The following is a 10657-nucleotide window of genomic DNA, read 5'->3' as shown; positions in this document are numbered from 1 at the left end:
CCCTCCCCAGAGCTTGCCAGCAGTTGGATTAACCCCCAGGCCAAGGGCCTGAGGTCCAGCTCCCCGTGAGCTGCGGTGCTGCTCCTGGTCCTCCCACGTCCTGCTCCTCCCTAAGGTGTCCTTGCAATCAACCTCGCGTCCCAGCGTGCCTTTCCTCCTTCCTAATCACATGCTGTCAGGCACATAGGACGCCAGCCCCAGAGCCCCTGTCCCGTAACCATCCTGCAAGGACCTAGACAGGTGACAACTGAGAGGGGTTTCATTAAAGATAAGCACAGTGTCTGGGTAGCAGCAGGAGCTGGTGCCTAAAACTGCCTGTTGAGTCTGCCCAACTACCCTTTAAGTTCAGTACACCGCTGTTCTGCCCATTTTTCAGCTGAGAGCACTGAGGTCTCCTGACGTGAACTGACTTCCCCCAGGCCACTCACAGAGAAAGTGGCAGAGCCAGCATTCAAAGATGGCCTGACTCCCAATTCAGGAATCTGTTCTGAACAGATCCCGCCTTAACTGGCTCCAGGGACCCACTTTCTTTTGCACTCAGCACAGAGTGGGGGCTCCAGGACTCATGTTGTGAATGCACGCTGTTGGCAAACTGCTCAATTCACAAGGAAAGAAACCGATCCTTCTGGAAGAGCTAAGAGCAAGCCTTCCCCTCTCCCCACGCCCTCAATCACAAATGATTCCAAATCCTTTTCTCTAAAGCCCGAGGCATTCCTGCAGGCTCCTTGAGGGTATCCAAGCACACACCTGTGCACCAAGGCCAGGATCTGTCCCCAGGAGGCACAGAGCACCATGGGAAGCTGAGTGCTTAATGTAAGGTGCAGCCTGATGCCGCTGTCCTCTGAGCTGGGCGGAAACTGTCCCACACATCGTGAGATGTTCAGCAGCATCCCTGGTCTTCTCCACCAGATGTCATTAGAACTCCCTCCCCAAGTCATGACAACCCCAAATCTCTCCACTGTCATGCCCCACTGGGAGGTCCTGGTGTGAGGGAGTCTGCAGCTTTCCCAGCGGGACCTTGTGAGCCCGACCACCTGGTCCTCCCCTGGTGGGTGACTCCACAAAGCGCACACAGGAGTCGCGTTAGGATGCTTCCCCCGCCCATTGCTCTGCGTGGGAGCCCCTGAGCACCTCCCAGGCACGTACCTGTCAGCAAGACCAGGCGGGGCAGCAGCGGGGCTGCTGCAGAGGTCATTTCTCTTCTGCACTTCCAGGTGAGTTCTAAGGGTCAGGTAACACCGGGGCCTAGAGGGGCATTCCAGCTGGGGTTCTCCACCAAGGGAGGGCCACCCGCAGGGTCGTTTCTGGTGTCCATGACTGGGGACAGACACATTTGGTAAAGCGTGGCCAGGAAAGCTGTTGGACAGCCTGGAGAGCAGAGCCCAAGTGCAGTGGTGCCTGGGTTGGAAATTCTGGCTTGTCGGTGGGTGAACTGAGGACCCAGGGCTTCCCTGTCTCGGTGTCCTTTGTGATCACATGACCTGGCCTAGGATGGGAGGGAAGAGCTCTGTGGCTGAGCCACCGAGCCCCGCGCCCGCGGCGCTGTCTGCCACTAGGGTGCCTTGCTAAGGGGCTGGCTGGCTTTGAGTACAAAGCTCCCTCCTGCTCTTCTTTGTAGTTGTGAGGCAGGGGCAGGGGAGATGCTGAAGTTAATTGGTCAGTCGACCCTCCTGGCCGCTCCCTGGACATGCGGAGGCCGCCCCTCTGCACCTGGCACCTTCACGCTGCCGCCTCCCCTGCTCACTGGACGGATGCCTTCCCTGCCCCCTGAGACCTGGCTCAGGACTCTCCGCCTTTGGGAAAACTTTCCTAACTACTGCCTAGCCCTTCCTGGGCTCCCACTGTGTGCTACCCTTTCTCGCAGCCCTACTGTGTGGAAGTTGCAGGATCTGAACCGAGGAGGGCAGGGGAAGGGCTGGGTTGGGGGAGAAGTGGAAGATGGGCAGGACAGGCGGGGCAAGGAGGGGCGATTCCTGGAGCCCATTCCCTGGGGTCTTATCCACTCTCTCTGTCCCTGTACACACCCCTCACCCGCAGAAGGCTCTAGCACCACGCAAGCTCCATGGAGCTTGGATCATGTCCTCAGAGGTCGTGCACGTTCGGTGTCCAGATGCATTCAAGGCAGGCTCAGGACTGGGGTTTCATGCTGACCTCAACACGTTCCTAACTGGGGGTCTCGACCTGACGCCTGGGCTTCTGCTGGGCACTGTGCATATTTTGCCTCATTGAAACTGCATAAAGACCCTCAAGGTTGGGGCTGGGGACCATTCTGTAGGAGAAACTGAGATGCGGGTGAAGCAAGGTGGCCCAGGACACGCAGCAGGAAGGTGACAGGGTGGGAGGCAGACTGTTCTCTCACACAGGGCAGACTCCCCAATCTAGCACCCTCCTCCCATCTCTGCCTCAGTTTCTGTCTTGCACTGGGCTGCAGGCTGCTTGAGGGAGAGGGTCTGCTTCCTTTCTCTCTCCGGCATCCAGCAAGAGTGCTCAGGGGCAGGCTGAGCTGGACTGGATCTTAGCCAGCACATCTGTAGACACCTATAGGCATATTTAAGCATCACCTCCAGACCAGTTGTTTTAATGGCTGCCTGGAGTGCTCAGCTCAATAGGCAAGAGTCCTAGGATCAACTAGTAATGTCTGCTCTGGGTATGGAATTGGAGGATGGGAAATTCAGTCTGTTTGCTGATCCCAGAATGGAAGATGGAAGTACCAGGAGGAAAAGATCATATTAGAGAGGAGCTTTCTTACAAATGCACTCACCGTAAGACAGACAGACACCAAGAAAGGGAGATCAGTGGAGGAACGGGACCAGGGGACAGAGAGGGGTGGGAAAGGGGTGCTAGGGAGTGATACTGGGCAAATTACACTGTGACATTGTGTGCATGGATGATATGTGACAACAGAGCTCATTGTGTACAACTCAGATGCACCAATAAAAATGTGGAAAGAAAAAAGGATACACTTAGAGTGACAGAAACAACAAAATGTCCATCAGAAAGATAGTAGCTAATGGAAGGGTTTCGAGGCTTAACTTTTTGTTACATTATGTCCCGTTGTAGGGAGGCAGTGAACTCGTTGCTCACCAGGACGGACCTCAGGGAACAGCGTTGAGGACTGGTATCTCCTGAGATAAGGGAGCTCTGGGAACTTCGGAGAGCTGACCACCGGGCAGGACTCAGTCAGGAGACGTTGGGAATAATGACACGTTAACTAACTCAGGCTGACTCCTTACTTCCTGGTGGTTGAGCAAGATCAAGACCTCAAAGGTGGTTTCAAAAGTTAATGACGATAAACGGGACCACCGTCAGGGATTGGTTAACAACAGTTCTGCGAACGTGGTCAGCTCGTGCTTGCCATATAGTCCTATGGGACTCTCGCCTGCGTGAACCCCCTCTGCCTTGCTGACCTTTAAGCTGATTGGTTCCCACCTAGCCCCCACCCTACATAAAAGCTGTGTGACTTCCTCAATAAACGAGTTCCTGCTGTGACGAGTCTCCCTGATGCATCTGATTGTCCTCCGCCAGGAGGGCTGGAAGCAGGCGGTCAGTTGGCCCTACCTTTCCTGGTCTGGCCTTGTTGGGGAGTGTCCCCTTCTCTTGTCACTGGTTGAGAAGAGCAAGGGGGCTAAAGACCCCAACAAGGAGACCCAGCAGGCGAGCTGCCCCAGGGCCTGGGGTCATTCTGTTCTCATCCCTCCAGGCTGAGGCTGGTGAACCTCAGCCCTCGGGTCTCCTGCTTGTCTCCCTTACATTTCCACCAGGTAAAGGTGACCACGGGGCTAACGGCACTGGGAACAGGAGCTGCCGCCAGTCCCACGTCTGGTCTGAGCCCCTGCCTCCTGCTCCCACCTCTTAGCTGGCTCCTATCAGGGGGCTGAACAGGAGGGAGGACCCTTAGCCGTCACAGGCTCTCCAACCGGCTGCCCACCCCAAACGAAGAACAGGTGCTGATTCCAACTCCATGGGGAGACGGAGGCCCCTAAGGTCTGAGGATGGCGGGGCGCTGAGCACAGTTGGGGGCTGAGAGTGTCCACTCCCTCCTCTCGACCTAGGAATCACACCTAGGGGCCATTGCTGTTGGTTGAGGGGACGGAGAGGTGGGAAATTGGGGGCAGGGTAGAAAAAAGAGTGACAGAAGGTGGCCAGAGTCACTGCCCAGAGAGGGGAACAGAGAGGACAGAGAGGGGTCCGTCCCCTCTGGGGGAGCCATGGGAACAGGCACTCTGAGGCTAGCCAGGGAGGATGCCGTCCTCAGAGGTCTCAGGACAGATGAGTCCCAACCCCGTCTCTAAACAGCCAGTGACAGTGCCCGACACTCAGCTCTTTGAACCTCTGATTCCTTCTTTAGAAGTGAGGACGCACACCCCTTAGCACTGATGCTGGAGCACATTAAATACGATCAAGACACTCCTGCCCATAAGAGGCGCTCAATTAATGTGACTCTGCTGTGCCTTTACCCAGAAGCTGAATTAAGAAGAAACAGAGTTTGGAAGAAGGCAGGTGGAAGTCCACCGTCTCTGCCCATTTCTAACCCTGCCTGAATCCCATTAAGGTCCCCTCCTTCAGGCACAGACGATGGGAACACAGCCAGGACGGCAGATGAGGAGGAAGAAGTCTTTTTCAGCCTGCGTCCTGGAGCCTGGCTAAGAAGGCAGGATCGGTTCTGGGCTGAGGTGCACTGGGATGTGCTGGGGCATTGTCTTGTCTGACCAGTCCTCAACATGTGGCTACTGCCAGCCATATGTGGGCTCTGCCACGACTGTGCCACAGGGCCTTTGCACATCCCATTTCTCCTTCCAGGAGCACTGCTCCAGGCTGTGGCCTTCTTGAAACTCAGTTCTGCGCAAGTGTGACCTCTTCCAGCAGGCCTTCTGTGACACCTGGGGAAAGCTTCATCCGCACTCTGCCCAGAGTCCTTCCACATCAAAAGGTCCTGTCTAATTCTCGAGAAGCAACCATCTCTACCTGCAGTCTTGTGCCCGTTTATCTGTTTGCTGTCTGTCTTGCCCACTAGCCTCAGCCTTCAGAAGAGCAGGCAAGAGGACTCCTTGGGGAGAGGAGAAAATATTAGCACGTTCGCTAATCCAACAAAAAGGAACGGGTTGTGTGTGAATCCAAGAAGTGTTGACGGCAAGCCTGGGTAGGCGGAGGGCAGTTCAGCCTCAGTTCAGCCCGCTGGTCCTGGCGCAGGTGCTGCGTGCCTGGCTGGGCACCCACAGAACGTGCAGATCGTGGTCCCAGGGGTTAGTGAACCCGGCTTCTCCAAATGGACCACCTGCTTAGAGGCTCCTGCAGAGAAGCCCTGTGGAGGTGGAGCTGGTGAGGGTTCCCCATGGCCTGTCCTACTCCATGCCCCTCATCTGCCCACCACCAGGGGCTGCAGCGGTCAAGGCCAGAAGCCAGGTAAGGTGCTCAGGGGGACTTGAACACCCCTTGAAAATCATGCTTAAAGTCACGGCCAGCCGTTGCCTTGGAGACCCCGCTGGCTGCTTCTCCCTCGGCCCTCCCTCCTTCCTTCCTGCTCACAGAAACCTGGTTTAAAGAGCAAGAGCTGCACCCCAGGAAAAGCTACCTCTCCTAGCCTCCTTTACAAATTAGGGTGATCATGGAACAGAAATCTGGCCAAAGAGAATTGAGCGGATGTCTTCTAAGGATTGGGGAAAAGTTCCTTTTTCTAACATGAGAACTACCTCTCCTCCTTCTGGCTTCCTCCTCTTAGCTTCCTTCTTCCTTCCTGGAATGCAGGTGTAATGACTGGATATGTGGCATCTACATTGAGATCTGGGGAGAAAGGGCAAGACGACAGAGAAGACTGGTCCCTGGCACAGTCGCACTGCTGAAACCGTGTCATCGTTCTGTTACACGAGAAGAAGCAAACCTCCGGATTTGTTCCAGCTAGCGTTGGGTCAGGTTTTCTGTTGCCTGAGGCTGGACATAATTTTAAGATTCCTTTCTCCTTGGCGAATGTCATTCCTTTAAATATTACCTGGAACCGGCTCAATGAGTCAGCCATTTAAGAACTAAGAACAATGTAGTACATTTTTTTTCCCCAGAAATGTCTAAAATCAGGTAGTATTCAATCTGGAACATTACAAAACTGTATGAATTTTAATAACAAAGTTTAGGAAACTTCAATTCTATTAAATAGTAATAAACATAAAAACACATGTAAGTGGCTAGCTCATTAGTTATTCGCCATCTATCCAAACAGGACCCCGCGCAAGACAGGGGACGTGACCAACCTCCAGGGAGGCTTCTTTGGGAATTTCATTAACAGCGAATGCAAAAGTCCACGTCCTGTCGGTCCTGCCCCAAACGGGTAACACCGTGGAAATGATGGAAAGCCACATGGCCACCAGCCAGAAGGCACCCCCTTTTTTATCCAGTACAGCTCAACACAACTCAGCGCTTCACCGTTGGAGGATCAGTGCGCAGAGCTTTGCGGCAGCTGCATCTGATCCACCTCCCGTTATGACCTTCGTGGGATTCTGCGCCTCTGTCTCAGCGGCGAGCAATGCAGAAAAAGGCCTATTATCTGGGGGAAAACACTAGAAGAAAGGTGTACTGGGGAATACGTATTTTCCAACACTACATTCTATCTTAAGTCAAAATAGTCTTCTTAAGGGGAAATAGGGTGGGCGCAGTTGCACGCTGGCTGAGCACAGCTGGGCTGTTCATGGAAGTTCTAGGACTTGAGAATCTCCTTCGAGTGGCGTCCAAGAGCAGATGCGCAACATCATTCAGGTGTGTGACTTTGTAAAAAGAGGTCTTTAAATTCTTTATCATGGAAGCAAGGCTCATTTTAAAGTCCTGATTTGAAAAGATATTATAGATATAGTGAATTATTTAATAAAAGAATGCCTTAAGTGAAATCTTCACAAAGAAGGGATTATGAGGAGAGCCCTGATACCACATGGAAATTTCTGCTTATTTTGCACAAAGTCCAGGACAGTTTAAATCCCATACTTTTTCTTTTACATAGGATGGTTTTTTCAAGTGTTGACTTTTTTTTTTTTTTTTTTTTTTTTTTTTTTTTTTTTTGGTAATGAGAATAAGTGGAGCTCATTTCCACATGGATTTATTTCCAAAAAAGAATCTCTTTTTGATGTAAAAGATAGGTTTTCATTATGAGCCAAAAAGTACCATTTTTCAAAGTATTAAAAACAACCTCATCTTTTGAAAACAGATATTTGGAAACATTTTATTGTTCTGTGGTGTTGCTGCCGAAAGTCATGTAAATGCGCCGCCTATAAAAATTCTTATATTTGTAAACTTGAAAACACTTGACCACGGAATTTTCTGATCTATGTCTTTTTTTTCTTTTTCCCCCAAGCAAAGAATTTCAGTGCTTTGGAACCTGGGGAAGCTTAGCTCCCTCACACGCCTTAGAAAAGATCACATGCTGACCCTGGACGATGACATGCCCACAGAGTGACATGCGTCACTTCTGGAGTTCACATGCCATGCAACGCTTGTGACAGTTTTCTCACCACTGAGCTGCCATTGGTGATACTCAGGAAAGAGTTGGTTCCAGAGTGAACACACAGGCCAGCAGGCTGTCTGTGACTGACCTGTGGCCTGATTAAGAACCTGGTCCCCTCACCCAGGCCAGAGGCTGCTGGGGTCCTGGATAACTGGATCTGGTCACCCGCCTTCATCTGAAATAAGACGAAATGACATGAAAAGGAAAGTTACTTTAATCACAGTTTGGCCCAAAATGGGAACAGCTAATCTGTCTTCTCCCTTTCTATAGAAAGGTTACAATTTATAGGAACAGAGGTTGAGAGATATACACAAATATCAATTTTGCTAGGCCATGCTAGCCTAGGGCTAATTACAATTCCTCCTTCCTTGATGCTTGCCTGGGCAGCTTCTGTTCCCATTCTCAGCATGTGGAAGCTGGAATAGAGAAAACATAGCTTACCAGGAAATGGGGAAGGAAGGAAAGAAAACAATCTGGGGCTTTTAGTTTGAAAGGAGACCTGTAACAAACCAACCATTGTTGTAAGCCCCTGAGATGCTGGGTTCATTTGTTATCACAGCATACCCTCACCCATCCTGACTCATTTGTTAAAAATATAAAAATATACCAATTGCCAACTTGTTTTCAAATGCAGCTGATTGACATCAATTCTAGATTATCAACAAAACCGATGAGTTCCTAGTCTGATTGTTGGCAGGTGCCTTTTCCAGTCCCTGAGGAGTCTGGGAGACCATTGAGAGTTTAGAGATATCTCAGTCATCTTTGCTGTTTCTGAGTTTAACCCAGAGAAAGCAGAACAACATGTTGCCAGATTATGTGTTTGGAGAATGAATGAGTATGTGCAGACCACTCCATCTTTGACCAGCTGCCTTCGTCCTCCATGATTCCATTTATTTGAACTGGCATTTGCAGAGCCTTTGTACCAAAAAGTGGTGCAGAGGTTGGTCTGGAGTCGGGGAATCTGGACTCGTGGCTGACGTTAGCATTTATTCCTCACCTCCGTGTGATCTCTGATTTGTGCTGTAAGGTGACATGGCCTCCCTCTCTGTGAGATGGGTGAATAGCCCCCTCAGGGGGTCATTGAGGGAACTGCACCCGATGACACATCAAAGGGCTTTGTGACTTTCCATATGCTGATACAACTTTATCATCTCCTGAGCCCTGTCGGGAGCATCCTCAGCTCTTTGAATCTGTCTCTTTTATTGACACTGGTCTGTTCTGTAGTCTCTGGAAAGAAGGTCGAGAACTTGGATAGGAGGTTGTATCATGAGCAAAATAAATGGAACGAGCCCCCACCTGGCATTTCAGTTCAGCCAAGCGCTGTCGCGGGTGTGTGGCCTCCTCGCTGATGGCCTTCCCACGCAGGCTTCTCTTGAGTTTTCTGGAGGTGGAGTTAGTGGCTCAGCACCTGAGAGACTTGCTGTGTCCCAGGTAAGGTAGCTCTGCCAGCTGTGAGGGGTCCCACAGGCTCCGCAGGCTCTTTCTGCAAGCCTCCACTCTTCGAGACCCTTCCACAGGGCCGGCCCACGTGGTTCTCTCCAGGGACTGATCCAAGATGAGGAGCGAGGCCTGCGGTTCAAAATTCAGCACCTAAAACGATTTTTCACACTAACATAGGAGACAATTCAGTCCCCCAGGGTGACCAAGGCTGCAAATTCTTTAAGACCCCGATGTGCATGCAGGGTTGCTGGGTGTGGAATCCCAAAGGGCAGAAGGGGCCAAGGGGTGAGTCCAAGGGGCCTGAGGGGGTCCAGGTTTTTTGTTTAATCAGCTCATGACCTCAGGCACGTCACTTAACCTTGAGCCTCGTGCTCCTTGTCTCTAAAATGGCCAGGATGGCCAAGTCCTGGTGGGGGTGACAAGGGAGTGAAGTACCTGGGTGTGCCTGTCAGTCACTGGCCCCGGGAAAGTCTCTGGAGCCACAGGCTCCACATCCTGGCTTCGATCAACCCTGGGTCAAAAATACTTGAAAAAAGTTTTTTTATTTTATTTTTTTTAGTTGCCTGTGTACCCGAGGGCCCTACAACAAGGACAGACATACGTTTTTCCAGTTCCTACTTTCTGCCTCAAAAATGATCATCTCAAGTGATTAGTAGAAACCAAACTCTTAAAAACACAACAATAAAACACACAAACAAGAATAATCCAGCATAGCAACTGTGATGTTTCCACGTCTTATTGTGAGTCATCTAGAATGATCTGAAGGGTCCAGGAGGGGGTACTCTGAGCAAATGCCACCCCATTTTACCTGGGGAGCACCAGCATCCGTGGAGTGGCCTCTGCAGGGGTCCTGATGTCGTCAGGGCCGCCTGCTCTGAGGTGGGTCTTGGAAAGCCCCTCTCCCCGAGGTGCCTCAGTGAGGACAGGAAGTGTTCAAGAAAACAGCTTTGATGAGATAGGGTGGATGTGCAAAAGCAAAGCACACCTGTGCCCTGTCCCACCTACAGCGTGAGCACAGCCCGGGGCACCGACACACAACCCAGGTGGTAAACAGGACCCTCATCTTCACACCTTTCCTGTTGTCCCTTTGTGGGTCTCTTTTTAAATAACCCTAATGTGAGCTCTACCGTCTTAACAGAGGGCTAAGTACACAGCACCAAACCGCTGACTCCAGGCTGCGGGAAGGGTTGGCTACACCACAGTCCCAGCTGATGTGAGCCCGGCCTTCCTCTCCATTACTACTTTTTAGAGACCCCACGTTTCCCGAAGAAGCCACCATTGGGAAGCGAGTGTGAGGGTCAGCCTCGAGGAGGCAGAGACTGTTCTAGAAAGGGAAGCTCTGAGTCTTACCACACCCAGGCCCCAGCTCAGGGGCTTCTGGGGTTTTGGCAGTTTGTAGCCAAATTTTCCCCAAATATTTATGATTCAGCTGGGAGTGGTGGACTCAGGATGGACATAAAGGACAGAACAAGGCGGGGGCTTTGGCCAAGGCCTGCTTCTTAATCCGGGGGCTCTGGTGGGAGTGCCTGGGCAGAACAGACCTTGCACCAGAGCCCCAAAGCCCCAAAGTGCTGTACCTCTGCACCCCAGGGAGAGGACCCGGGGGTCACGAGGAGCAGGGAATGACGAGGAGGGAGAAGCTTCCAGAAAACTCTCCATGGTGCCCCCTCACCTGGAAGCGTTCCAGCGAGCCTCACCTTCACGCCACCACCTCTCCCTGCTGCTTGTCCTTCT

This window comes from Sciurus carolinensis, chromosome 2 (genome assembly GCF_902686445.1).
Source record: "Sciurus carolinensis chromosome 2, mSciCar1.2, whole genome shotgun sequence".
NCBI lineage: Eukaryota > Metazoa > Chordata > Mammalia > Rodentia > Sciuridae > Sciurus > Sciurus carolinensis.
This window is presented reverse-complemented; position numbering follows the sequence as displayed.